Source organism: Nerophis ophidion, linkage group LG01, assembly GCF_033978795.1.
Source record: "Nerophis ophidion isolate RoL-2023_Sa linkage group LG01, RoL_Noph_v1.0, whole genome shotgun sequence".
NCBI classification, from domain to species: Eukaryota; Metazoa; Chordata; class Actinopteri; order Syngnathiformes; family Syngnathidae; genus Nerophis; species Nerophis ophidion.
The window spans coordinates 43,877,818-43,904,487 of record NC_084611.1 but is presented as its reverse complement, the minus strand read 5'-3'; the positions used below and the strand labels follow the sequence as shown (position 1 = coordinate 43,904,487).

General features: G+C 42.0%; 1 protein-coding gene across 3 annotated transcripts in view; it reads left to right on the top strand.

The window, feature by feature from the left end:
- Positions 1 to 3,009: 3,009 nt before the first annotated feature.
- Positions 3,010 to 26,670, top strand: part of kank1a (KN motif and ankyrin repeat domains 1a) — a 120,134-nt gene continuing 96,473 nt past the window's right edge. Inside the window, exons 1-2 of one of the 3 annotated variants that reach the window (XM_061904617.1) lie at positions 3,063 to 3,203; positions 22,721 to 22,851. The gene's annotated coding sequence lies outside the window, so the exon portion shown is untranslated. Of the gene's footprint in view, positions 3,204 to 22,720; positions 22,852 to 26,670 lie in introns of all 3 variants that reach the window. The other 2 variants (XM_061904650.1, XM_061904606.1) reach the window with 2 other exon arrangements.

Sequence of the window (26,670 nt, the reverse complement as noted above, 5' to 3'; positions counted from 1 at the left end):
TGTACATACTCTGATGATTAACTTGTGTGATGACTGTATTATGCTGATAGTAAATATTTGTACCATGAATTGATTAACGCGGACCCCGACTTAAACAAGTTGAAAAACTTATTGGGGTGTTACCATTTAGTGGTCAATTGTATGGAATATGTACTGTACTGTGCAATCTACTAATAAAAGTCCAATCAATCAAAAAAACTCTTGTTTGCTAGCGGCAAATTTTTCAGTACTATATAAGATCTTTGCTCCTTCTCAACTCTGTGGTAATATCCTTTTCACAAAATACAACCAATAGTACGTTCATGTCAGTGACGTGCGGTCAGGGGAGGCAGTGCCTCACCTGTGATCATGCAAAGAAACAAAATATATAATGATAAAATAATTGTAATTGTTAGTTTTTCATTTTCATTTAGCGTCACCAATTTGGATTATTATTTCTTCAAAATTGCTGAATTTTCGCAATCCCTCATAAACTCCTCAGTCTGCCGTGCAGCCAGAGCGTGTTCTTGTCCGGTGTGTTGCTGAGCGTTCAAAACGGCAGAGAAAAAAATCTGAGGTGAGGCAAACAGTTCTTGTGTCCCACGATAGGGGCGCTCATGATCCCAGACATACGGTGGCGTGAGCGAGTCAAGTGCCGCAGCGAGTAACATGTTTAGTGTGTTGGTTGAGCCAGCAAAACGGCAGAGAAAAAAGTTTGAGGTGAGACAAACAGTTTTCGTGCCTCACAATAGGGGCACGAGACATACGGTGGCCTCAGCGGGTAAGTGCCGCAGCGACTTATTTTTTCGGTCTTGTGCACCCTGACTGTCTACATGAATGACTACATTTCCGCACTTAAACAGTTTTCTAAAGTGGACTTTCAAGCGAAGCAGGAGATAATTACTAAAGGAAGACCAAAGCCGTAACTGAATGGATTGTTTCAATCAGCAGGACGGAAAGTTACTCGCTCTTTCCAAACGGAGTGGTATACGTGAAAAGACTTTCTGGATGTTCTGCAAGATACCGCCTTTTTTTGCTTTCCTTGCCTTCTTTTTTCAATCTATGGAGCTGTGTGGACTCAAATGGGATTTTGTGACCTAAAGAATTTTCAAAGAAGCCTCACCAAACATGAGAGGTCAGCCGCTCGAATTCAAAGCTAGATTGCACTAAAAACGTTTGGAATGACGAGGATAGATTTGGCTTTGGATGAACAGCGGCGACTCATCATCAGTGTCCGCAATGCTAAGGGAAAAGAGAACCGAGAGATTTTAAAAGATGTCATAAATGCGACCTGCTTCCTCGCCAAACAGCCACTCGCATTTTGTGGAAATGATGAGATTCGGAGCTCTGCTAATCGCGGCAACTATGTTGAACTCTTATAAGACTTTTAAAACTGAAGGAAGTGAAGGAGGTCTTTTACCAGAAGAACCAGCGCATGGACTTCATCTATAAGTAAAGGTAAGACGGCAATAACATTATTTTTGTTTTGTTTTTAAAGGCCTACTGAAACCCACTACTACTGACTGATAGTTTATATATCAATGATTAAATCTTAACATTGCAACACATGCCAATACAGCCTTTTTAGTTTACTAAATTGCAATTTTAAGTTTCCCGCAAAGTGTCCTGTTGAAAACGTCACGGAATGATGACGCATATGATGATGCGTGTGTTTGACGTCTCGGGTTGTAGCGGACATTTTTTTCCAGTCCAATCCCAGCTATAAGTAGTCTGCTTTAATCGCATAATTACACAGTATTCTGGACATCTGTGTTGCTGAATCTTTTGTAATTTGTTCAATTAATAAATGAAGACGTCAAAGTAGAAAGATGGAGGTGGGAAGCGGTGTATTGCAGCTGCCTTCAGCAACACAAACACAGCCGGTGTTTCCTTGTTTAAAATTCCCGCAGGTGAAGTTTTACTATGGAACAGAGCGGTCAAGCGAACATGGTTCCCGACTACATGTCAACCGGCAGGTTCGGTGAGAAAAGTGTGGTAATAAGTCGGCTCTTACCATAGTTATGAGCGGAGCTTGCGTCCTCCTGCAGCTGCTGCGGACTACTGGCCGCCAGTGTCTCCCACCGGAGACACTGGCGGCCACCACACCCGTGGCCACACCCCTCCGACTTTCAGGTACCATATAATCTCTCTAAAACACTAGTAACACAATAAGCAGATAAGGGATTTTCCAGAATTATCCTAGTAAATGTGTTTAATAACATCTGAATCGCTCTCACTGCCCTCGTCTTTTTTTCTTCTACTCCTCCACTCTCAATATCCTCATCCACAAAAATTTCATCCTCGCTCAAATTAATGGGGAAATTGTCGCTGTCTCTGTCCGAATCGCTCTAGCTGTTGGTGGCCATGATTGTAAACAACGTGGGGAGCCCTCACACCGGTGACGTCACGCGCACATCGTCTGCTACTTCCGGTAAAGGCAAAGCTTTTTTATTAGCGACCAAAAGTTGCAAACTTTATCGTCAATGTTCTCTACTAAATCCTTTCAGCAAAAATATGGCAATATCGGGAAATGATGAAGTATGACACATAGAATGGACCTGCTATCCCCGTTTACATAAGAAAATCTCATTTCAGTAGGCCTTTAATGAAATGCACTCTTTGTGGGCGACAGTTTGTATGTGAAAAGAATGTAGAAATGAGACATAAACCCTAAACTGCTGCCAATCAAATGGCAAATAATCTGCGCAGAGCGCATACTGTATATTTGTAAATCTGATTCTGATTATGTCAGTGCCTCACCAGCTGTAAACCTCACCGCACATCACTGGTTCGTGTTAAATCTTACTTGTGAAAAGTAATCCCCCGATTCCTATTTTCAACAGTCCGCTCTTTTCAGCAGGAAAAGGCCGACCACCATCTTTGTTTTCTAGCTGTCAACTGTCAATTCAGGCTGCTCATCACCACTTCAAGATGGCGGCCCAATTTCTCGCGTCCCAGCAGCCAATGCTGTGTCTACTTATAACATATCTATGGGGGCGGGCCTTACCGAGTTCAGTGCGCATGCGCGACGCTCCACAAGTTGCAGCTGGGGCGGACAAGTACAAAGAGGAGTTCTGTGGCAGGGCGCTTGGACTTCTTGGACGTGCTCAAGTGGACTAAAAACTCCCCCGGAGCCAGCAGTCCAAGCGAGAACCGGAACGAGAGGACCGAGGAGGATCCTCCGTGTTGCAGTCACGTCCGACAACGCAGGCACCTTGCATCGGGTAAGCTTGGCACCGTCACCTCACGCACGTTCGTTCATTGGAATACAAAAATGACTTTAGTTTTTCGTTCCGACCACAACAAGAAAGCGCCGCAGACGAGACAATCCCGTGAAGTGGTGCCGGGTGACTTTTCTGAGTCATGGCGGTGTTGTGTTCACCTGCTTTCCTTGACACCTGTCACTCATGCGTGTCGAGCGGGTTGGACTTTGAGCTGCACTGTAAGCAGGTTAGCGGCGGAAGTCTTCTTCAAGTGGCTTTGTTTTATACTCCTATTCTTGCCGCGCCATAACAACACCTGTTTGAAATGGCCGGCTTTGTAATTCTTTTTTTTTTTTAACTCCTCATGTTTAGTTTAGTGCAGTGGTTCTCAACATTTTTTAAGTGATGTACCCCCTGTGAACATTTTTTTAAATTCAAGTACCCCCTACTGAAATGAGATTTTCTTATTTAAACGGGGATAGCAGGTCCATTGTATGTGTCATACTTGATAATTTCGCGATATTGCCATATTTTTGCAGAAAGGATTTAGTAGAGAACATCGACGATAAAGTTCGCAACTTTTGGTGCTAATAAAAGAGCCTAGTCCATAATGGATCTAGTTAATAGTGTGATAGTCCAGGCCATAGTGGATCTTGTTAATAGTTTTGAGGCTCCAGTCCATAGTGGATCTAGTTAATAGAGTGAGAGTCCAGTCCATAGTGGATCCAACATAATAGTGTGAGAGTCCAGTCCATAGTGGATCTAACATAATAGTGTGAGAGTCTAGTCCAAACATGGGCAAACTACGGCCCGCGGGCCGTATATGGCCCGTTGAACGTTTTAATCCGGCCCGCGGAACTTGTCCAAATTATTGAAAAAAACTCTTATCAATGTTACGGCTTCTGCCTCCCGTATGCGTTTTCAGCGCTTGAGTATCATTAAGGAGGAGCCACCCATTAAATTCTATTATTAAATTACATTTCATATTATCATCGGTAAACCTCGTTCGATTCACCATATCCCTGTAATACAGCGTTTCCCCACTAGATGGCGCTCATTTACGTTTTTGGCCTGTGGGATATTACTCCCTTCTTCCCTTTAGCTTTGTCCTGTGACTGAGCCCCTCTGTAAAAAATGAGCTTATCAAAGCAAAGAAAAGTGGAAAGTGAGTGCCGAATATTTAATGCAGAGTGGACAACGACATTTTTTTTTTTACTGAAGTCTGATCAAAGGCTGTGTGTCTGATATGCCAAGAAACTGTCGCGGTTTACAAAGAGTACAATATCAGCCGCCACTTTGCTACAGAAGATGCTAACTTTGTTTGGCTCGACCTACGTCTGTGAGCAGACTTTCAGCGTCATGAACATCAACAAATCCCGTCACAGATCCAGGTTAACTGACCAGCATCTCGGAGCTATCCTGATAAATTTCCACAACCAAACTCACACCAGACTTTGATGCATTGGCCAAAAAGGGAGATCAACAACGGGGACGGCGTGGCGCAGTGGGAGAGTGGCCGTGCGCAACCCGAGCGTCCCTGGTTCAATCCCCACCTAGTACCAACCTCGTCATGTCCGTTGTGTCCTGAGCAAGACTCTTTACCCTTGCTCCTGATGGGTGCCGGTTAGCGCCTTGCATGGCAGCTCCCTCCATCAGTGTGTGAATGGGTAAATGTGGAAGTAGTGTCAAAGCGCTTTGAGTACATTGAAGGTAGAAAAGTGCTAAACAAGTACAACCCATTTATCATTTATTTTATTTAACAACACTACAACACTGTTCCCACTGAAGGGCTTCACGGTGGAAGAGGGGTTAGTGCGTCTGCCTCACAATACGAAGGTCCTGCAGTCCTGGGTTCAAATCCAGGCTCGGGATCTTTCTGTGTGGAGTTTGCATGTTCTCCCCGTGAATGCGTGGGTTCCCTCCGGGTACTCCGGCTTCCTCCCACCTCCAAAGACATGCACCTGGGGATAGGTTGATTGGCAACACTAAAATGGTCCCTCGTGTGTGAATGTGAGTGTGAATGTTGTCCGTCTATCTGTGTTGGCCCTGCGATGAGGTGGCGACTTGTCCAGGGTGTACCCCGCCTTCCGCCCGATTGTAGCTGAGATAGGCGCCAGCGCCCCCCGCGACCCCAAAAGGGAATAAGTGGTAGAAAATGGATGGATGGATGGGTTCCCACTGAAACTGTCAGTTTCTCTGCTGTTATTCTGTGATAATCAAATGTAAATAATTCAAGTAAATCCAATGTATACTGTGAATTTCTTTACTGTGTTTATTCTTAATCAAATGAATTTAATGCATTTGAAAAAAAACTGTACAATGAGCCTTGCTGCCTACTCATGATATGTTACATGTTTGTAGGCTGAATCCTCTCACGTAATGGCTTTTACAAGTAAGTTATATCATTTCACACAAACACTCCATCCATCTGTTCCTGGCCCGGCCTCCCTGTCAAATCTTAAAACCCAATGTGGCCCTCCTGGCAAAAAGTTTGCCCACCCCTGGTCTAGTCCATAGTGGATCTAGTTAATAGTGTGAGAGCCTAGTCCATAGTGGATCTAGTTAATAGTGTGAGAGTCTAATCCATAGTGGATCTAGTTAATAGTGTGAGAGTCTAGTCCATAGTGGGTCTAGTTAATAGTGTGAGAGTCTAGTCCATAGTGGATCTAGTTAATAGTGTGAGAGTCCAGTCCAAAGTGGATCTAGTTAATAGTGTGAGAGTCCGGTCCACAGTGGGGCCAGCAGGGGATCATCTTGTTAAGTCAAAGTACCACTGATAGTCACATAAACACACTAGGTGTGGTGAAATTAGCCTCTGCATTTGACCCATCCACTTTTTCAACCCCTGAGAGGTCAGGGGAGCAGTGAGCAGCAGCGGTGGCCGCGCCCTGGAATAATTTTCGTTGGTTTAACCCCCAATTCCAACCTTTGATGCTGAGTGCCAAACAGGGAGGTAATGGCTCTCATATTGTCCTCCTGACAGCCAGTGTCAATGCATACAAGGCTTTTTTTTTTTTTTTTTAACTCAAACTTACAAATCTGACAAAAGAAATAGACAAGAAAAAGTCCACTGCACAGGACGATTCTCAGGCAGTTATATAGATTGAGGGTTTTCGTCCTTCCCATTTTTTGTATGATTCGGTTTTCGTCAAAGTAGCCCGTTTCATACAGCTAAACCTTTTTTTTTTTCTTGTTTTTTTTTAACAAGTATGACTGCAAAAAAAAAAGCCACCAATGGGGCCAAAAAACGTTGTGAGTGCCAGCACTTTGAGAAAGACGGCGGGAAACAATATTCCATTAAGAAAGAACTCTTAATCAAGTAGCACCCGTGTGGCTTTCCCCTCCACTCTCTTCGCCAACTGTCTTCAGTAAAAATGTCATTTTGTCCATTTTATTTATCCTTTATATAAATGATAAATGGGTTGTACTTGTATAGCGCTTTTCTACCTTCAAGGTACTCAAAGCGCATTGACACTACTTCCACATTTACCCATTCACACACACATTCACACACTGATGGAGGGAGCTGCCATGCAAGGCAGCTAACCAGCACCCAGCAAGGGTGAAGTGTCTTGCTCAGTACACAACGGACATGACGAGGTTGGTACTAGGTGGGGATTGAACCAGGGACCCTCGGGTTGCGCACGGTCACTCTTCCCCTGCGCCACGCCGTCCCCATGTATTTGTACACTGTTTTCTGCATCAATACTATAATTATTTATAAAATGTGTGTTATGTTCATATGTGTGATTTAACTTGATTTTAGTCTGACCTTTTTGGATTAAAAAAAGGTGTGTTAAAACTTGAATTGTTGTGCGTAAGCATTACAGTGGGCAGCAAAATGGAGGGTAAAAACATTAAGTCATCATTTTCTCTGCAGAGCCAACATGAGATTTTCTCATATTCATTTATTGTGTTTTGTACAGTGCTTTCATTTGAGATTCTTCTATTAATTAATTTTTTTCTTCAAGGGTACGTGACAATAGCTTTAGATTGCCATGAGATTTGAGAGGAACCTCCCATGGGTCTGATTCTGAAGGTTAAATTGGGAGTAAGAAGAGCTGCCCTTGGTCTATCCTGGAATCCAAACTCCACTGTTGTTCCTCTTTAATGCTTTGACATGCCACTACCTATTTTCCCTTCACTCAAAGGTTTAAAGAGGCGGATGAAAGGTGAACCAAAAAGCCGTGCTGGGGGACTGGAGGGTTTTAGGACCAGAATAGTGGGGCCGGTGGTCTCTATTGTGTTTTTGAAGAGCTTGAATCCTTCCCCTCGGGGGGTTAGATAGAATCGTTTTTTTTTTAACATACTTTCTTTTCTTTTTTCAAACCAGCCATAAGGCGTCTTTACTTTTCAGTTGAGCTGAACTGTTAATGGAACTTTGGAATGGTAGTTGAATTAAATGATTTACCCTTTCAGGTAACATCGCCTTTTTCTAACTCTTTGGGTTTATGGCGAAGCCTCACTTAATCGAGCAACATTTTGTTTGTTTTCACTGTCAGGGTACCTAAATAACTTTTTGACACTACTACTGGAAAACCAAACCCCACATCTGTGGTCCCCTTCAAGGTATCTCATTGTTATCCCATCGGGTTGAGGCGGTCTGTCACTGCGTTCTTAGCATTCAATCAGACATTTTTGTAAGGTTTTGTATTAGTGTTCCTAAAAATAAGACCCAAACACACAAATATTTTACAGCAGATTATCACAGTTTATATATGTGTGTCTGCATATATATATATATATATATATATATATATATATATATATATATATATATATATATATATATATATATATATATATATATATATATATATATATATTAGGACCGTAACGGTAAACAAAAAGTTCGGTTCATTTTCGGTACAGTAAGAAAACAACAAAAAATAAATTTGTGGGTTATTTATTCACCAAATTTGTAAACAATGGCATAACATACATATACACACAGGGTCCATTGCCAGGGTTAATGTGATCAACATATATACAATAAAAACTAAATAAGTTAAGGCTCAGAATGGTTTCTTAACAAAACCTTTCTACATTTAAAAGTGCTTTTTTTTGATTGATTGATTGAGACATTTATTAGTAGATTGCACAGTACAGTACATATTTCCATACAATTGACCACTAAATGGTAACACCTGAATACGTTTTTCAACTTGTTTAAGTCAGGGTCCACGTTAATCAACATTAAACTGCCTCCAGTTGTTGCTCAGAAGAAATAAAGTGACAAAACTTTTCTCCTACATATAAAAAGTGCAACATTAAACAGTTTCAAGTCAACTCAACCTCAGATTAACTCCCCCCTCCCCCTAGCCTGGCTAACTTGGTAGTAAGAGGATATAAGGGTTTATTGTTCATCCACCTTAGAAGTGGGTCAAAATCTAGTTTTAATGCAATACAGCGACCCCGAACAGAACAAGGGGTAGAACATGGATGGATGGATGGTCTTAAATGTGCTGCTATAAAAACATTTCTTATTGCTTTAGCCCTGCCTGACTCGCCGAGGAGAGGCTTCTTGAATGTGGTGTTTGTGCCACGCTCTTCTTTCAATCAATCAATCAATGTTTATTTATATAGCCCCAAATCACAAATGTCTCAAAGGACTGCACAAATCATTACGACTACAACATCCTCGGAAGAACCCACAAAAGGGCAAGGAAAACTCACACCCAGTGGGCAGGGAGAATTCACATTCAGTGGGACGCCAGTGACAATGCTGACTATGAGAAACCTTGGAGAGGACCTCAGATGTGGGCAACCCCCCCCCTCTAGGGGACCGAAAGCAATGGATGTCGAGCGGGTCTAACATGATACTGTGAAAGTTCAATCCATAGTGGCTCCAAGACAGCAGTGAGAGTCCCGTCCACAGGAAACCATCTCAAGCGGATCAGCAGCGTAGAGATGTCCCCAACCGATACAGGCGAGCGGTCCATCCTGGGTCTCGACTCTGGACAGTCAGTACTTCATCCATGGTCATCGGACCGAACCCCCTCCACAAGGGAGGGGGAGACATAGGAGAAAGAAAAGAAGCGGCAGATCAACTGGTCTAAAAAGGAGGTCTATTTAAAGACTAGAGTATACAGATGAGTTTTAAGATGAGACTTAAATGCTTCTACTGAGGTAGCATCTCGAACTGTTACCGGGAGGGCATTCCAGAGTACTGGAGCCCGAACGGAAAACGCAGACTTTTTTTGAGCTCTAGGAATCACTAATAAGCCGGAGTCTTTTGAACGCAGATTTCTTGCCGGGACATACGGTACAATACAATCGGCAAGATAGGCTGGAGCTAGACCGTGTAGTATTTTATACGTAAGTAGTAAAACCTTAAAGTCACATCTTAAGTGCACAGGAAGCCAGTGCAGGTGAGCCAGTACAGGCGTAATATGATCAAACTTTCTTGTTCTTGTCAAAAGTCTAGCAGCCGCATTTTGTACCAACTGTAATCTTTTAATGCTAGACATGGGGAGACCTGAAAATAATACGTTACAGTAATCGAGACGAGACGTAACAAACGCATGGATAATGATCTCGGCGTCTTTAGTGGACCAAATGGAGCGAATTTTAGCGATATTACGGAGATGAAAGAAGGCCGTTTTAGTAACGCTTTTAATGTGTGACTCAGAGAGAGTTGGGTCGAAGATAATACCCAGATTTTTTACAGTCACCTTGTTTTATTATTTGGTTGTCAAATGTTAAAGTTGTATTATTAAATAGAGGTCGGTGTCTAGCAGGACCGATAATCAGCATTTCCGTTTTTTTGGCATTAAGTTGCAAAAAGTTAGCGGACATCCATTGTTTAATTTCATTAAGACACGCTTCCAACTGACTACAGTCCGGCGTGTTGGTCAGCTTTAGGGGCATGTAAAGTTGGGTGTCATCAGCATAACAGTGAAAGCTAATACCGTATTTGCGTATGACGTCACCTAGCGGCAGCATGTAGATGCTGAAGAGTACAGGGCCAAGGACCGAACCCTGGGGAACGCCACACGTTACCTTAACATAGTCCGAGGTCACACTGTTATAGGAGACGCACTGCATCCTATCAGTAAGATAAGAGTTAAACCATGACAGGGCTGAGTCTGACATACCAATTCGTATTTTGATACGCTGTAATAAAATATTATGATCGACGGTATCGAAAGCAGCGCTAAGATCGAGGAGCAGCAACATAGATGACGCATCAGAGTCCATCGTTAGCAATAGATCATTAGTCAATTTTGCGAGGGCTGTCTCAGTCGAGTGATTTGCCCTGAAACCGGATTGAAAGGTTTCACATAGATTGTTAAACGCTAAGTGCTCATTTAGCTGCTCTGCAACAATTTTTTCGAGGATTTTCGAAATAAAGGGAAGGTGAGACACCGGTCGGTAGTTTACCATGAGGTCAGGATCGAGGTTAGGTCTTTTAAGGAGAGGATGAATAACCGCTTTTTTGAATGCAACGGGAACAGTGCCCGAGGAAAGTGATAAGTTTATAATATTTAGCACTGATGGACCTAATAATACAAAAAGCTCCTTGATAAGTTTCCCAGGAAGTGGGTCAAGTAAACATGTTGTTTGTTTTATTCCATTTACACGTTGTAACAATCCTTCTAATGTTATTTCATCAAAACGAGAGAAACTATTTTGGATATTTGCAGTATCCGCCGTATATACAATCGTATCTGTGTTACTATAACCCCGTTGTAGCTGGGACGCATTGTCTTTAATCTCCTTTCTAATAAGTTCAATTTTCTTATTAAAGAACTTCATAAAGTCATCTGCCGAATGGGTGGAGCTACTGGAAGGAGTCCCTTGTTGGGTTAGCGATGCTACTGTACTAAACAAAAATTTTGGATCGTTTTTATTAATGCAGATGAGATTTGAGTAATAATTAGTTTTAGCTAAGGTAAGCATGCGTTTATAAGTTATTAAACTATCACTCCATGCTTGATGGTGCACCTCAAGTTTAGTCGTGCACCATTTGCGTTCCAGCTTTCTACATAATAATTTCTGAGCTCTAGTTTCTTCAGTAAACCATGGCGTACGCCTTTTTGGAGCCTTTTTTAACTTCAGCGGTGCTATACTATCAATGGTTTCGCGCAGGGCGTTGTTAAAGTTGTTAGTGAGGTTATCAATAGAGCCCACATACTTTGGGAACGGTGCCATTACCGAGGGCAGTAGGTCCGCAAGAGTCGTCGTTGTGGCAGCATTAATGTTGCGGCTGCTATAGCAGTTATTATTATTATTAGCTTGCCGAACATGAGTCTGAACTTCGAATTTTATAAGGTAATGATCGGACATTACTTTAGTATACGGGAGTATCATAACTTTGGAGACGGTGATACCTCTGACAAGCACTAGGTCTATCGTATTACCGCTGCGATGCGTCGGTTCATTTATTATTTGTGTAAGACCACAGCTATCAATTATAGTCTGGAGCGCCACGCACGGTGGGTCCAATGGGGTATTCATATGGATATTAAAGTCCCCCATTATAATTATATTATCGGCGTGCGTCACTAGATCAGCAACAAACTCTGAGAATTCACTAATAAAGTCCGAATAGGGCCCTGGGGGGCGGTAGATAACGGCCAGGCACAGAGGCAGAGGTGTGGCAGACTTCATAGAAAGCACCTCAAACGATTTATATTTATTATTTAAGTTAGGACTAAAGTTAAAGTTTTCGTTGTATATTAGTGCGACACCCCCTCCCCTTTTGAGGTGACGGGCAATATGCGCATTCGTATAGTTAGGAGGGGATGCCTCATTTATCGCAAAAAAGTCGTCTGGTTTAAGCCAGGTTTCGCTAAGACCGATGACGTTAAGGTTGTTGTCTCTAATGACCTCATTGACTAATAACGTTTTGGGAGACAAAGATCTGATGTTTAGAAAGCCCATATTATAGGTAGTGGGCTGTTTTAAGGAGTTGTTGATAAAATTATCCGTAGCGTTTATTATGCGCAGTGTACTTAAAATAATTACGACCATATCTAGGAATTGATATGACGGGAATTTTCAGATTGTCTACTTGGCGCTGCGATAAACTGAACGCATCATAATTTGCCACCTCAGTAGAACGCATGTCTAACTCTGACGTAGTCATAGACACAATAGAAAAAACATTTTGTGAGTTGTGTATTATTCTACGAAAATTGTTATGTGTACAGGGATCATCCAGCCTGGCGCTGGCTAGTTCTAACTTAACTGACTCCATACCCAGGCTAGCAGGCTCTGTAATTGCCTGTGACCGGGCTTGCTCTAGTGCAGTTAGTCAAATGTGGCTCAATGCGAAGTCTATGTTCCGAGACAAGAGGATAGCGCCTTCCTGGTTAGGGTGAAGGCCGTCTCTCCTCAGCAAGCCAGGTTTGCCCCAGAAAGAGGGCCAATTATCAATAAACGTAAATCCCTGTTGTCTGCAGAAGCTATCCAGCCACCTGTTAAGAGAGACGAATCTGCTATATCTCTCATCATTGCCTCTCCCAGGCAGGGGGCCAGAGACAATTACTCGATGCCTGGACATCTTTCTGGCGAGATTACAAGCCCTGGCTATGTTTCTCTTTGTAATCTCTGATTGTCTCATCCTAACGTCATTGGAGCCAACGTGTATTACTAGGTTGACTTGGGGGTGGTGCCGCTTCAAAGGGGTTAGCATGTTTGACGTGTTGGCAGAAGCGTACCCTACTGAAGTGAAGTGAAGTGAATTATATTTATAATTCACGACTGCTGCTGAACAATGTCGGCAAACCTCCGTCCTCCATTTTCGTATCGCACCGCGAAGCCCAAGTGTTCCCAAAGGGGAGAGGTTAACGAGGCAGGAGGATCTTCCAGCTCTGGCTTTTGCATGTTGTCCTAGCCCCGTCGCTGCTAGCCTGCCGAGTGTTGTGCCTCGCTCTGCATTGTTTACACAACGTGCGGTGCGCTACCTAATATGTTCGTGTGGAAACTCGTTCGGTACACACCCGAACCGAACCCCCCCGTACCGTTTCCTTGCCCTGGGCTGCTCCAACCACTAGGCCACTGTGTAGGTTAGGTGAGTGAGTCGCCCGCTGCCCTGTTCTAAAAATAGCTTAAATAGCAGCACTTATCAGTGAGCTGCTTCTATTTTTTTAAATTTTATTTATTTACTAGCAAGCTGGTCTCGCTTTGCTCGACATTTTTAATTCTAAGAGAGACAAAACTCAAATAGAATTTGAAAATCACTTGTTTAAAAAAAAATCTTTTATTTTTTTACTTTGCTTCTTTTAACTTTCAGAAAGACAATTTTAGAGAAAAAATACAACCTTAAAAATTATTTTATGGATTTTTAAACACATATACCTTTTTACCTTTTAAATTCCTTCCTCTTCTTTCCTGACAATTTAAATCAATGTTCAAGTATTTTTTTATTTATTGTAAAGAATAATAAATACATTTTGAATCAATTCTTCATTTTAGCTTCCGTTTTTTCGACAAAGAATCTTTGTGAAATATTTCTTGAAACTTATTAAAAGTCAAAATAATTATTCTGGCAAATCTAGAAAATCTGTAGAATCAAATTTAAATCTTATTTCGAAGTCTTGAATTTCTTTTAACATTTTTGTTCTGAAAAATCTAGAAGAAATAATGATTTGTCTTTGTTAGAAATATAGCTTGGTCCAAGTTGTTATATATTTGAACAAAGTGCAGATTGGATTTTAACCTATTTAAAACATGTCATCAAAAATATATATTTATGAGAAATCCTTAAATCCACAAAGATAAATATAATTAATTATTAATAACATAGAATTAAAGGTAAATTGAGCAAATTGGCTATTTCTGGCAATTTATTTAAGTGTGTATCAAACTGGTAGCCCTTCGCATTAATCAGTACCCAAGTAGTAGCTCTTGGTTTCAAAAGGGTTGGTAACCCCTGGTGTAGGTTATGATTAACGTGGACCCCGACTTAAGCAAGTTGAAAAACTTATTCAGGTGTTACCATTTAGTGGTCTATTATATGGAATATGTACTGTACTGTGCAATCTACTAATATAAAACTTTCAATCAATTAATCAATCAGTCAGCTGTCAGTCAGCAAGTTTTGAACTGACATTGTGGATCTTGTATCTGATTTTAAATTTGACTTTGTCGGCAGTCAAATAGCCCCCTTTTTGGGATCTCAAGTAGTGTTCCTGTTTAGTTTTTTTTCTGGACGTATCCCAAAGCTGGGCCCTGATTAGCTTAGCGTTAAAGCCGCGCATTGTGCCCGGTTCCCCCCGCTATTGACTAAGCGGGTCTGTGGGAATCCCAGCCTGGCTTGGCTTGGTACATTGGGCTTAGCGGGCCACGACAGGCCGGCCACTCGGCCTCTTGTGTACTCATGGCAAAGGTCCCTCAATTATCACCGTAGCGAGACAAGCCCTCTGTCCACATGATTAAAGCTGGGCCTGGACCACCCCCACTCTGTCCCTGTGATTAGGAGTCTCACCATTGCAGTGTAAAGACTTCAAATCTTCTTTTTCCTTCCCTTGCAGCTGGACACGTTCTGGTGTCGTTATTTGGTTGTGCGCCGCTCACTTTGTAATTTTAGTCTGGGGCGAACATCTGCGCATACTTTGTATGCTAAAAATATTACAGTGCGGGCTGCGTTGTACTTGGAAGTTTCGAATTTGTACATTTTTATTCAGCGCAGGAATTTTTTTTTAACGCCACATTCTTGCTGCCAGAGACTGCAACCCAGCAGAAAGTTTGCGGGTGGGAGGTTATTCTAAACCTCCACGACTGGCCTGTAATTAGTGGAGCTCATCGACTACAGCCTTGTTTTCACCAAGCATCCTGTTCAGTCTGGCAAGGGAAATCCTTATCTGGCTTTTTTTTTATGATAGCTGTGTTAACATGGACACAAATAATCAAAATAAAGGCCCAGTCATATTAAAAATGCTTCATATAGCTGAAGTAGGGCTGGGCGATATGGCCTTTTACTAATATCTCAATATGTTTAGGCCATGTCACGATACACCATATATATGTGGATATTTTGCCTTAGCCTTGAATGAACACTTGATGCATATAATCACAGCAGTATGATGATTCTATGTGTCTACATTCAAACATTGTTCTTCATACTGCATTCATAAATGCTACTTTTAAACTTTCATGCAGAGAGGGAAATCGCAACTAAAAGTGTATTTATTAAACAGTTATTAAGCAGTGGCACAAACATTCATGTCATTTCCACTATTGACTGGACTCACACTATTATGTTAGATGCACTTTGGACTGGACTCTCACACTATAATGTTAGATCCACTTTGGACTGGACTCTCACACTATTATGTTAGATCCACTATGGATTGGACTCTCACTTTTGTGTTAGATCCACTATGGATTGGACTCTCACTTTTGTGTTAGATCCACTATGGATTGGACTCTCACTATTATGTTAGATCCACTATGGACTGGAATCCCACACTATTATGTTAGATCCACTATAGACTGGACTCACACTATTATGTTAGATCCACTATGGACTGGACTCACAAAATATTATGTTAAATCCACTATGGACTGGACTCTCACAATATTATGTTAGATCCACTATGGACTGGACTCTCACACTATTATGTTAGATCTACTATGGACTGGACACTCACTATTATGTTAGATCCACTATGCACTGGACTCTCACACTATTATGTTAGCTCCACTATGGACTGGACTCTCACACTATTATGTTAGATCCACTATGGACTGGACTCTCACAATATTATGTTAGATCCACTATCGACTGGAGTCTCACAATATTATTTTAGATCCACTATGGACTGGACTCTCACACAATTATGTTAGATTCACTATGGACAGGACTCTCACTATTATGTTAGTTCCACTATGGACTGGACTCTCTCACTATGTTAGATCCACTATAGACTGGACTCTCACACTATTATGTTAGATCCACTATGGACTGGACTCCCACACTATTATTTTAGATCCACTATTGACTGGACTCTCTCACTATTATCTTAGATCCACTATGGACTGGACTCTCACTATTATGTTAGTGAAGTGAAGTGAAGTGAATTATATTTATATAGCGCTTTTCTCTAGTGACTCAAAGCGCTTTACATAGTGAAACCCAGTATCTAAGTTACATTTAAACCAGTGTGGGTGGCACTGGGAGCAGGTGGGTAAAGTGTCTTGCCCAAGGACACAACGGCATTGACTAGGATGGCGAAAGCGGGAATCGAACCTGCAACCCTCAAGTTGCTGGCACGGCCGCTCTACCAACCGAGCTAAACCGCCCCCGTCCATACCGTTAGATCCGGTATGGACTGGACTCTCACACTATTATCTTAGATCCACTATGGACTGGCCTCTCACGCTATTATGTTAGATCCACTATGGACTGGACTCTCACACTATTATGTCAGATCCACTATGGACTGAACTCTCACACTATTATGTTAAATCCACTCGACGTCCATTGCCCCAGTCACCCAGGGGCGGGGGGTCCCCACATCTGTTGTCCCCTCCAAGGTTTGTCATTGTTATCCCATTGGGTTGAGTTTTTCCTGATGTGGGATTTGAAACGAGGATGTTGTTGTGGCTTGTGCAGCCCTTTGAGACACTTGTGATTTAAATAAATAAATGATAAATGGGTTGTACTTGTATAGCGCTTTTCTACCTTCAAGGTACTCAAAGCGCTTTGACACTACTTCCACATTCACCCATTCACACACACATTCACACACTGATGGCGGAAGCTGCCATGCAAGGCGCCAACCAGCACCCATCAGGAGCAAGGGTGAAGTGTCTTGCTCAGGACACAACGGACGTGACGAGGTTGGTTTTAGGTGGGATTTGAACCAGTGACCCTCGCGTTGCGCACGGCCACTCTCCCACTGCGCCACGCCGTGGGCTTTAGGGCTATATAAGTAAACATTGATTGATTGATTGATAGCTGCCACACATACCTTGGTCTATCGCGGCCCCTGTGTGATCCTGTGGGAAACTAGTAGTCTGTAGGCAGCGGTAAATAAAGCCAGACTAACGAGCTTCCACCTCGTTTGGGTAGGAGTTTGTCTTGGGACTGCGTCTCTGCTGATTGTGAGGGTTCAATTTCTGTTTCCTCCAGCACGTGGCCAACCTGTCCTGTCTCCATGTTTACTTACAATGGTACCCTCATATGTAACCCTGGTAACCCGCAATGGCGGGAGACGCTGGACACAAAGAGAAAGTGGCGTTATGTCCGCATCTTTTTCTTTGTAAGAAAATATTGTTTTCTTTCCCGTTTGACAGCAAACACACTGACTGAATGTGTAATTATTGTTGTTAGTAGGAATCCTCTGATGGCACACGCCCTGTGGATAAAATACAGCCTGTCGCTTGGAAGGATAAAACTAGAAATGGCACGATTACACATTTTTCCACGGTGCCCACAATGTGTATGGTCATATCTCCCAGCGCTACGTGACCTTGAGGTCAATGTGTCACATCCCACCAGGAGAATAAGGCCTGAAGGTGTAAACATGGACGAGGAGACTACAAATGTGGCTTCACTAAATCCTCCCGAGCTCGTGTGTGTTGCCCGGGGCGGCCGCCGGGCCAGGCAAGTACCGCCTTGTTGGTATTTTGTACTTAGAAAGTCATTGTTGTGGTGATCAAAGCTCTGGCATACTTGCTTCAAATCCAGTGAAATGTGTGACTTGTGGGTTGGTCCAAACGGGATTGGCTTTGGATATTTCCTCTTGCGTATCAATGTTGATAGTAATGCTGGGTCAGTACATGCAGAGGTGGAATATAGCTTTGTTGCGCTTGTGCGAGCATCAGGAGACTATTGTAATAATAACATTGACTTCCTCTGACATAGGTATAATATTACCGTATTTCCTTTAATTGCCGCCGGGGCGCTAATTATTTTAAAACCTCTTCTCACTCCGGCGCTTACCAGAGGCATGCGGCAAATTTAGGCCTGCGCTTATAAATCTGAGTGTGATGTAAGGACACCATCATGAAAAGCACATTTAATAAAAAAAAAGTTATTATGGTCTCACCTTTACTTATAAATGAAGTCCATGCGCAGCTCCTTCAGATCAAAAGCATCGATAACTTGTTTATAGAAGTCTTCCTTATCTTTCTTCAGTTTTAAAAGTCTCTCTGTCTCGATGGAGAGCTTCCTTGATTACCTCCTGCTTCGATTGAAAGTACAGTTTAGAAAACGGTTTTATTTTAGATATGTAATTTTCCTTGTTAAAAGTGCAAGCGAGAGGAAAAAATGAACAATCCCTGCTCACTCTTGCTGCTTGTTGTCACTTCTTCTGCAGCCAAGTAGTCGCAAGAAGGATCACTAGCGCCCTCTACCACCAGGAGGCGGGAGTCATTTAATGACTCATATTTGACACACGCAGCTACGGTATATTAATCAAACATAGCTGCTTATTGTTCTTTTTAGCATATTCAATAGTTTGAACCTTAAATCCTGCTGAATAGCTGTTAATCTTCTTCCCTTTATGTGATTTAAAATGAAATCAGCCTCTTCCATTTTGAAAATGATGACAGGGGAAGTGTCACTCGTGACGTGACGAGTTTGACCCGGCGGAAATTCTAGACATGCGCTAATAAAAATAATATTTTGTGAAACGAGTTTGACCCGGCGTTAATCCTGAGCCGGTGGTAATGCTAAGCATGCGCTAATTATTTTGCGACACGAGTTTGACCCAGCAGTAATTCTAGGCAGGCGCATACTATATACCCGGCGGCAATTCAAGGAAATACGGTATGAAGCTAATTTTTTTTGACACTTATTGAAATATCTTGTGTGACATTATGCACAAAAGTGCACTTTGTTTTAAACTATTGTAGTGGCGTTCTGTACAAAAAGTGCACTTTAATTTAGTGTTGTTTTGATATGTCATCTTAGTGACATCATGCACAAAAGTGCACTAATAGCTTGTTTTAAAATGTCTCTGACAATCTTGCACTTTCTGTTTTTAAATGACATGAATGTTTGCGCCACTGCTTAATAACTGTTTCATAAATACATTTTTAGTTGTGATTTCCCTCTGCATGAAAGTTTAAAAGTAGCATATATGAATGCAGTATGACGAAGAATGTTTGAATGTAGACACAGAATCATCATACTGCTGTGATTATATGCATCAAGTGTTCATTCAAGGCTAAGGCAAAATATCCACACCTATATGGTGTATCGTGACATGGCCTAAAAATATGAAGACATTAATAAAAGGCCATATCGCCCAGCCCGTGTGTGGATGTAAATGGACAGTGAAAAACTTGTACGTCTTAAAATTGTGTGTTCATTTTAGCTTTCGCTGGGTTTTTTTCTTACCCCCGTGCCGTGGGATTAACCCTGGATCAACCACAAAGTGTTTTTCACAATGATGTCTTGTTTCCTGGTATGTTAATCCCTTTCTTTTCATTCCTGCCGCCACCTCCCAGTTGTCATGTGCTCTCCTGGGGATCACTGATAGTCATCGGGGTAAACGCTTGCCATCTTTTCTTTCTTTTAAGAAGGCCAATATCTTTGTGGAACATCGTTGAGCACATATTTAGTTTGCTAAGGTCAATTTTGTACTTTTTGCACTTGTTCATTTAAATAGATGCTATATCACTCTGCAGTGGACATTTATGATTGCCTAACACCGATTTTCTTTCCATAAAACTTTAGCTCTGACAAAAAAAAAGGACCAAAATCAAAGGTCCTCTGTAGTGGATGCTGGTTGAAATATTGGACCTCATGAAATCCATTTTTTTCCCCCAATCATTCACAATAATTATGAATTTATATATTTTCTTAATGCATTTTTTTAGAATGCATTAAACAATACATAAATACATAAATTATGCATTTATGTATTGTTTAATGCATTCTAAAAAAATTAATGAAAAATACATAAATTCATAATTATTGTGAATGATTGGAAAATAAAAATAAAAAAACTTATTTCATAAGGACCAATATTTCAACCAGCGTCCACTGCAGAGGACCTTTTGTTTTTGGTCCCTTTAATGTGTTTTTATTTTTTACAATGCATTAAAAAAATACATAAATTCATAATGATTGTGACTGATTGGAAAATTCCCCAAAAAAGTCCACTACCTTTTTAAAGGCACCAAATGCCTTTTCAAGGTATCAGTGACTTGCCAATGCTGATGTTTAAGATGCTACAATCCCTGGCGTCAGTGGTCTAATGCAGTGTTTTTCAACCACTGTGCTGTGACTAGTGTGCCGTGGGATACAGTCTGGTGAGCTGTAGGGAGGTTATCTAATCTCACCTGTTAGGGTTAAAAGTATTTTTTGCAAAGCAGTAATTATAGTCTGCAAATGATGTGTTGTTGTTGAGTGTCAGTGCTGTCTAGATCTCGGCAGAGTAACCGTGTAATACACTTCCATATCAGTAGGTGGCAGCCGATAGCTAATTGCTTTGTAGATGTCGGAAACAGCGGGCGGCACTGTGCAGGTAAAAAGGTATTTAATGCTTGAACCAAATATAAACAAAAGCTGTGTGCCTCTGAGAAAAGGCATTAAAGCTTAGGGACGGCTATGCAGAGCAAAACTAAAACTGAACTGGCTACAAAGTTAACAAAAACCAAATGCTGGACGACAGCAAAGACTTACTGTGGAGCAAAGACAAAGTACATCCGAACATGACATGACAATCAACAATGTCCCCACAAAGAAGGATAAAAACAACTGAAATATTCTTGAGTGCTAAAACAAAGTAGATGTGGGAAATATCCTGTCCATAGTGGATCTAACATAATAGTGTGAGAGTCCAGTCCATAGTGGATCTAACATAATAGTGTGAGATTCCAGTACAGAGTGGATCTAACATAATAGTGAGAGTCCAGTTCATAGTGGATCTAACATAATAGTGTGAAAGTCCAGTGCATAGTGGATCTAACATAATAGTAAGGGTCTAGTCCATAGTGGATCTAACATAATAGTCAATCATCAATCAATCAATGTTTATTTATATAGCCCTAAATCACCAGTTTCTCAAAGGGCTGCACAAACCACAACACAAACCACAACGACATCCTTGGTAGAACCCATAGTGAGAGTCTAGTCCATAGTGGATCTAACATAATAGTGTGAGAGTCCAGTCCATAGTGGATCTAACATAATAGTGTGAGAGTCCAGTCCATAGTGGATCTAACATAATAATGAGAGTCCAGTCCATAGTGGATTTAGTTAATAGTGTGAGAGTCCAGTCCATAGTGGATTTAGTTAATAGTGTGAGAGTCCAGTCCATAGTGGATCTAACATAATAGTGTGAGAGTCCAGTCCATAGTGGATCTAACATGATAGTGTGAGAGTCCAGTCCATAGTGGATCTAACATAGTGAAAGTCCAGTCCATCGTTGATCTAACATAGTGAAAGTCCAGTCCATAGTGGATCTAACTTAATAGTGAGAGTCTAGTCCATAGTGGATCTATAATAATAGTGACAACATAATAGTGTGAGAGTCCAGTCCATAGTGGATCTAACATTATAGTGTGAGAGTCCAGTCCATAGTGGATCCAACATAATAGTGAGAGTCCAGTCCATAGTGGATCCAACATAATAGTGAGAGTCCAGTCCATAGTGGATTTAGTTAATAGTGTGAGAGTCCAGTCCATAGAAGATCCAACATAATAGTGTGAGAGTCCAGTCCATAGTGAGAGTGCAGTCCATAGTGGATCTAACATAATAGTGTGAGAGTCCAGTCCATAGTGGCTCTAACATAGTGAAAGTCCAGTCCACAGTGGATCTAACATAATAGTGAGAGTCTAGTCCATAGTGGATCTATCATAATAGTGAGAGTGCAGTCCATAGTGGATCTATCATAATAGTGAGAGTGCAGTCCATAGTGGATCTAACATAATAGGGTGAGAGTCCAGTCCATAGTGGATCTAACATAATAGTGAGAGTCTAGTCCATAGTGGATCTAACACAATAGTCAGAGTCTAGTCCATAGTGGGTCCAGCAGGAGACCATCCTGAGCAGAGACAGGTCAGCTGCGCAGAGATGTCCCCAGCCCATGCACAGGTAAGCGGTCCACCACTTCATCCATGGCCACCAGACCTGTGACCCCCCCCCCCCCCCCCGCCCCTCTCCATAAGGGAGAGAGGGTTCAGAGCAGAAAAAAATAAACGACAGATCAACTGGTCTAAGAACACTACCTTTTTTTTTAGTCCCGACCAAATGTAGTTGTGTAACCCTGTACAGATTGACATGCTCTTAAAACAAGTCATTTGTAAAGAATGGACGTGCCTCAGGGCAAAGTTTGCAGCTTTGCTAAGCGACTTTGTTTTTATTCACACAAGAGTAAAACATTGTTGCGTGATAGAGGGCGAGCCTCAACTAGATACTCTGTTCACTTGTCACAATGGCATCTTTTTTGGCAACGTCTGTCCTTCAAAAATCTCCGACAGGGAGAAATCCTGACTCTCTTAAAAACTAAATACAAAAAATAGAGACATTGAAATGGAGTTGTTATTCTTCTGATTAAGAAATATATTTTCTTGTTTGAGAGTTGTTGACTTGGAGAGGAAGCGCTTCTTCTGTTGTGTTTATATTTTGACAGACCTCTGCATTGATAAAGACCTCAGCTATGCAGGCGTGCACAGACTTTGCCTGTCTCGGGATGGCTTTACTCAAGGCGTCAGTCAGAATCTTCTAGATGTCGGCTAACCTTTTCCTACCAAGACCATGCAGGTATGGCATGCTAACCTAATCTAGCGCACAAACATAACTCCAGCCATGTAAAGCACATTTGATAGAAAGTTGGGTGCTCTGTATTCGTGTTCATCTGCTGGGTCTGGTGGGTCTCTGCCACTCTTTGCCCTAATGCCAGCAGATTGTGATAGAAAGATATGTTTGTAAAAGCAGAATTTTCCCAACTCATATTGAACGGGGTTTGTAACTCCAAAATACAGAACTGAATGTTTCTTTTGCAAATATGGGAGACAGGTCTGGCCTACAGGCAATCCAGTCAAGTACATGCACTCTTTTACTATGAAGTCACGCTGTTGTAACACGTGGCTCGGCATTGTCTTTCTGAAAGAAGCAGGGGAGTCCATGATAACGTTGCTTGGATGGCAACGTACGTTGCTCCAAAAGCTGTATGTACCTTTCAGCATTAATGGTGCCTTCACAGATGTGTAAGTTGTCCATGCCTTGGGCACTAATACACCCTCATACCTTCACACATGCTAGCTTTTGAACTTTGCGCCTTGAACAATCCAGATGGTTCTTTTCCTCTTTGTTCCGGAGGACACGACGTCCACAGTTTCAAAAACAATTTGAAATGTGGACTCGTCAGACCATAGAACACTTTTCCACTTTGCATTACTCCATCTCAGATGAGCTTGGGCCCAGGGATGCCTGCGGCGTTTCTGGGTGTTGTTGATAAATGGCTTTGTCTTTGCATAGTCAAGTTTTAACTTGCACTTACAAAGATGGCGACAGACTGTAATTACTGACAGTGGTTTTCTGAAGTGTTCCTGAGCCCATGTGGTGATATCCTTTACACATCGATGTCGGTTTTTGATGCAGTACCCCCTAAGGGTCCTTAATATCATGGCTTACGTGCAGTGATTTCTTCAGATTCTCTGATTCTTTTGATGATATTACGGAGCGTAGACGGTGAAATCCCTAAATTCCTTGCAATAGCTGCTTGAGAAATGTTATTGTTAAACAATATGCTCAGGCATTTGTTGACAAAGTGGTGACCCTCACCCCGTCCTTGTTTGTGAATGAGTGAGCATTTCATGGAAGTTGCTTTTAGACCCAATCATGGCACCCACCTGTTCCCAATTAGCCTGTTCACCTGTGGCATGTTCCAAATAAGTCTTTGATGAGCATTCCCCAACTTTCTCAGTCTTTTTTGCCACTTGTGCCAGCTGTTTTGAAAGATTTTGCTTTCATCAAATTCAAAATGAACTAATATTTGCAAAATATAAAGTTTCCCAGTTCGAATGTTAAATATCTTGTCTTTGCAGCCTATTCAATTGGATGTGAGTTGAAAAGGATTTGCAAGTCATTGTATTCTCTTTATTTACCATTTATACAAGGTGACAACTTCACTGCTTTTCGGGTTTGTACTTGCTTTGTTGTTTACGACAGTGATTTTCAACATTTTTTGAGCCAAAGCACATTTTTTGTGTTGAAAAAATGCAGAGGCACACCACCCGCAGAAATCAATAAAAAACAAAACCTGACAGTAAAAAGTCGTTGTTGCAATTGTTGGATATGACTTTAAAGCATAACCAAGTATGCATCACTATAGCTCTTGTCTCAAAGTAGGTGTACTGTCACCACCTGTCACATCACACCCTGACTTCTTTTCACTTTTTTGCTGTTTTCCTGTTTGTCGTGTTTTACTTCCTGTCTTGCGCTCCCATTTTGGTGGCTTTTTCTCTTATTTTGGTATTTTCCTGTAGCAGTTTCATGTCTCCCTTTGAGCGATATTTCCCGCCCCTACTTTGTTTTAGCAATCAAAAATATTTGCGTTGTTTTAATCCTCCTTTGTGGGGACATTTTTGATTGTCATGTCATGTTCGGATGTACATTGTCTTTGCTCCACAATAAGTCTTTGCTGTCCTCCAGCATTCAGTTTTTGTTTACTTTGTAGCCAGTTCAGTTTTAGTTTCATTCTGCATAACCTTCCCTAAGCTTCAATGCCTTTTCTTAGGGGCACTCGCCTTTTGTTTATTTTTGGTCTAAGCATTAGACACATTTTTACCTGCACACTGCCTCCCGCTGTATCTGACATCTACAGAGCATTTAGCTATCAGCTGCCACCTACTGATATGGAAGAGTATTACATGGTTACTCTGCCTAATTCTAGACAGCACCGACACTCAACAACAACCCATCATTTGCAGATAGTAATTATTGGTTTGCAAAAAATATTTTCAACCCAAATAGGTGAAATTAGATAATCTCCCATGGCACACCAGACTGTATCTCGCGGAACACAGATAGATTGATAGATGGATAGTACTTTACTGATTTCTTCAGGAGAGTTCCCTCGGGAAAATGAAAAACTTAAAAAAGAAAAAAAAAAAAAGAATATATATATGTGTGTGTGTGTGTGTGTGTGTGTGTGTGTATATATTTCTTTTTTTACATTTATTTGATGTTATTATATTTATACAAATCTAAAAATTACTACTGCCGCGACACAGTGGTTGAAAAACACTGGTTTACTCGGTATGTTAATGAAATTTTAAACTAGTCCCTAGTTGTTTTTTTTAAGTAAAGATGAGACGAGATATTAAACATTGTGATATTAATCGAGATGGGAAATAATCGTAATATATATTATTTTGCCGCATCGCCAAGCCCTAGTGTTCCCTAGCGCTCTTAATTTTCCACACTTGTTGTGGAGGCGAGGACGAGCTGTCAGAATTGTCTCCTTCCCGGGATGCCACCTTTCACGGCTGAGAGAACCCACAAAGCCTGGACCCACCGGTCGCCATGCTGCTCGTGTTTCAGTGTGCCGCACAAGCTACTATTGTCGAGTTACTTTGTGTGGGTGCGTGCGTGCGTGCGTGCGTGCGTGCGTGCGTGCGTGCGTGCGTGCGTGCGTGCGTGCGTGCGTGCGTGCGTGTGTGTGTGTGTGTGTGTGTGTGTGTGTGTGTGTGTGCAGCTGTGTTGTGATTGGCCCTCGCTAGACCGTGCGAGACAGCACCGGGTGACGTCTCCTTGTTAATCCCTCATTTCTCTCCGGGGTTGTTTTCTCTGCATGCATGCATGCATGCGCGTGTGTGTGTGTGTGTGTGTGTGTGTGTGTGTGTGTGTGTGTGTGTGTGTGTGTGTGTGTGTGTGTGTGTGTGTGTGTGTGTGTGTGTGTGTGTGTGTGTGTGTGTGTGTGTGTGTGTGTGTGTGTGTGTGTGTGTGTGTGTGTGTGTGTGTGTGTGTGTGTGTGTGTGTGTGTGTGTGTGTGTGTGTGTGTGTGTGTGTGTGTGTGTGTGTGTGTGTGTGTGTGTGTGTGTGTGTGTGTGTGTGTGTGTGTGTGTGTGTGTGTGTGTGTGTGTGTGTGTGTGTGTGTGTGTGTGTGTGTGTGTGTGTGTGTGTGTGTGTGTGTGTGTGTGTGTGTGTGTGTGTGTGTGTGTGTGTGTGTGTGTGTGTGTGTGTGTGTGTGTGTGTGTGTGTGTGTGTGTGTGTGTGTGTGTGTGTGTGTGTGTGTGTGTGTGTGTGTGTGTGTGTGTGTGTGTGTGTGTGTGTGTGTGTGTGTGTGTGTGTGTGTGTGTGTGTGTGTGTGTGTGTGTGTGTGTGTGTGTGTGTGTGTGTGTGTGTGTGTGTGTGTGTGTGTGTGTGTGTGTGTGTGTGTGTGTGTGTGTGTGTGTGTGTGTGTGTGTGTGTGTGTGTGTGTGTGTGTGTGTGTGTGTGTGTGTGTGTGTGTGTGTGTGTGTGTGTGTGTGCGTGTGTGCGTGCGTGTGTGCGCGTGTGCGCGTGTGCGCGTGTGCGCGTGTGCGCGTGTGCGCGCGTGCGCGCGTGCGCGCGTGCGTGCGTGCGTATGCCAGAAAG